Raw genomic sequence first — 4,026 nt, forward strand, 5'->3', positions numbered from 1 at the left:
CTCCCCCAGCATCAAGCTGCAAAGGCTCATGCTTAGTATCTGGCATAGCTGTCCCGACGATCCTGTGCATTCTTAATCCGTTTCTTGGTCTGATCAACTATGTCTGCTATTTGCTGGACTAACTCCAGTCCTTCAGTCTGTCTCTCCCCCACTTCTCCCCTAGAAGGGTGGAGTATGACAATGTCATCCGTACAACGCCTCAAATGGTGTCATCCCAAAGCTACTATGATAGCTGTTGTTGTATGCGAACTCATCAATGGCAACTGATCCTGCCAGACTGAACCAAAATCTATAACACATGCTCGCAGCATATCCTTCAAAGTAAGGATTGTGCGCTCTGACTGACCATCTGTCTTCAGATGATATGTATTACTCAAACTGAGAGTAATGACCATTACACGTCGAACCCTCCCCCAAAATCTGGAAGTAAACCCGGGGCCTCGATCACTGATAATGCTCATAGGCACTCCATGAAGTCGATCGATCTCCTGAATACATAACCGAGTCAAAACGATCCACATTGTACTCTCGGCTACAGAAAATGAAATGCGCTGACTTGGTGAGTCCGTCCACCACAACCCAGATAGCATCACAATTCCTCGAGGATACCGGAAAATGGGTCACAAAAAGTCCATCGTGATAACTCCCATTTCCCACTCAGGAATAGGCAGACTGTGAAGCAAACCTCCAGGTCGTCGGTGCTCTGCCTTGACCTGCTGACACACCAAATATCTCGAGACAAATTGATAAACATAGCATTTCATTCCCTTTCATCCGAACCGAGTACGTAGATCTTTGCACAACCTGTTGCTTCCCCGGATGAATACTTAACTTAGCGCGATGCGCCTCCAAAGAATAAATCTCAAGAAATCCACTGGAAGCATCCAAACTAATCATTCCGATTAACAGTCTTTAAAATTTGTCCACTGACAATCCTTGGACAATCACTGAATCCTATTTCCCATGCTGAATCAATCATTGCTAAAACCAAGCAATGCTCAAATCAAAATCCATCAATGGTAATCTCAGCAACGCTGTCAGCGAACTACGATCACAAGAGCCACCCTATGACCACTTTCGTGATCCATAGAATCCAAAAGTCCAGATCTCCGCATTCCGGAAGATCCTTAGCGATGAAGAATCCCCTAAATACACTTGAATCGCTATATCAAGCATACAATACTTAAAGTACTATTTCCAGCACTTGTTGATTCACTACATCCCAAATCAACACCGATTGGAATAATATGATCGATCAAGTCAATCTACTGTAGCTCTCGATCTTCCTGACGATATCGACCATAGTCAGACGATCACAGATCAATGAACTCTCATGGATGATCAATATCGATGATCTCCCTGCCACACGTCCGCAGATCCCAAATACTTGGAATCAAAAGAATCACAGCTGATTCAACCACTCATCTTTGTCAGAGTCAGACAATAACCACGAGTAAGCACCAGTGCCGAGCCGGCATCCGTCTAGACATACTAACCACTGTCTATACTCGTTCAAGATTATCCTAAGGACTTGTTCAACTCAAATCACAATACAAGTTCGAAAGATTCCAGATAACGCTGAACATGCTCCTGTTAATTATATCTCTCGCTAAGATTGCAACAAATCAAGACTGAGGTAACCTGTCAAAATGTACCACCTGGAAGCACCACCAAGTGTACACTGGTATAAGTCAAGCTTTTCTCACGCCTCAAATAGCCATTTACAATCCTTAGCATCAAATATAATCTATCACTGAAGAAAACTATCCTTGCCGAAAAATACTCATCCCCGAGTCAAATGCTCTAGGAAATTCACTAACACAACTCCTGAATAGCCCTTATCACCAGAGCATCCAAACACCGACTAGATCCACTAGTCCAGCAATATTCGATAGGCTAAAACTATCTGCTCAGAGTACGCACTTGTCAAGGAAATCCCTCCAAGACTGGTTCTTATGACAAAAACTGCAAACCAATATCTCTGACGACAGTCAGACGATATCTATACCGCCGATACCTAACCAGGAATCCAATCCAATGTCATACCCCGTCGTGGCTGTTACCAAAACTCTAGACTAAGTAGCCTTCCCACCGCCAAATCCTGAAGCACGAAGGCTTCCAGGAATTCTCCGAAGTACGAAAGACTCCCAAAGTAACACTGGCATAGGGTCGCGCTCCATCATGTCTAGTCTTGGTCATAGTCCACAACTCTCGATATGTACTCAACTGGTTCCTGATGAAATCCCAACATCACGAATTCCCAACCTATGAAGGTCAATCAGGTTATTGTTCTACGGAAACAACCTAGAACGAAACTCAAAATTTCAAACAAGATCAAAATTCTCATGCCCCCGGATGAATTACCTCATCAATGGCATTAACCCAGTCAAACGACTAATTAGGTCAGCCCTAGGAAGACACCTAGACTAACCCTATGTCAATTCGTTACCGCTGGCTTACCCAAAATCCATGAGTTAACATAGTTGATCACCAAACAACTAATTCCAAGCCAAACTTAGTAAAATTACTTGTAATCAAACACGAATCTTTAAATAAGTAAAACATGTATCATTACTTTAAGTTATGTACAATTTCCTTTATTACAATCCCATGTAATAAATACAGTATTCAAAATACAACAAAATGTACATCCAATAACTTGAACTGATACAACCAAATTCTGATGATTCATTACAACTGAAATACTGTTTACAAATACATCAATATAGTATTTAAAATCGTCGAACTTGTCTTCACTCCTTGAGCAGGAAGCTTCCAATCGACACACGCATCGATACAAGCATACTTCCATCCAAGTCTCTCTACATGTCCTCCAGCGAAGAACTCCGGAGAAATGGCACGTGATTGTTGGAAAACTGTGTTCAGATTAATTAGAATTGATACCCGGTGCAGCGGAAGTTTAAAAATTTATTTTATTAATATGGAACGATTCCATATCTGCGTATCAAAACTTTACGATTAAATTGTGTAAGTAAAACAAATAATTACTATTAAATATTTTACCTTAAAATCTCGAAGCGAGATTATGGACACCAACAGAATTTAATCTGCTCTTGTTGTATATCCCCGGAACTGATGAACGAACGTTTCTTCAATCAGGTCCACGAATAGAAAACAAAACCCTCTGATTGACTGCACTAGAAATCAATCAGAAGTTTGCGTAGAGAATAAACAGATATGATCTGTTAATTCAGATTGTAATTTTTCACAAAAACACAACCCGAATTTTCTCCAAAAGAGACAGAGGATTTCGAAAATCCCCTTGAATAATATAGGCTGAAATTCGAAAATTGCAAGACTGAAATCACACCAAATTTTCGAACACTGCAGTCCTATTTATAGATAATTTCTAGACTGGATTAAGTTATAATTATATCAGAACTCTAACTCCTTAAATCCCACAATCCATAACTTAAGCCCAACAAGCCAAGCCTGTTGTTATAGAAATTAATATAAATTCATCGTGACTCCGATTGATAAACTGATTTCACCAATGTGCACAGAAACCATTTCTGCATCTTTTAGAGTCAAGATAATTTTTCTGAATCCGAATTCAGTGATTTTCAAAAATGTCCATCCCTATGTCATTTTAGGAAATTTTACTCCCTTTAGTTAAGAAGTTCAACTTCTCTTTCATTAAATTTAACTCTTTAAATTTAACTATCTCTACGGGATTTTAGTAATCCATTACTTGTGTAACCCTCAATGGTTCAGGAATACAGTTAGCCGTGGGCTCACAACTCCTTGTGACTCGGAACAACAATTTCTGACTTACCCATCGAATCATGATAAGAGCGCCTAGCAACATCGCCCCATGATTCCCTAGGTATTACTGATAGTGCCTGCAAGAACCAGTAGATTTTGGTTAGCGTACAGTACGGTCCCTTCAACCAAATATCCCGATCGAATCAACAACCATTGGTGCATCGAGAGTCGTTCGAGATTCGATAACTATGCATAACATCTTGGAGATTTATTAGTGACATCGCATGTGTTACTAGGAAC

Source organism: Henckelia pumila, chromosome 3 (assembly GCF_033568475.1).
Source record: "Henckelia pumila isolate YLH828 chromosome 3, ASM3356847v2, whole genome shotgun sequence".
Classification (NCBI taxonomy): Eukaryota; Viridiplantae; Streptophyta; class Magnoliopsida; order Lamiales; family Gesneriaceae; genus Henckelia; species Henckelia pumila.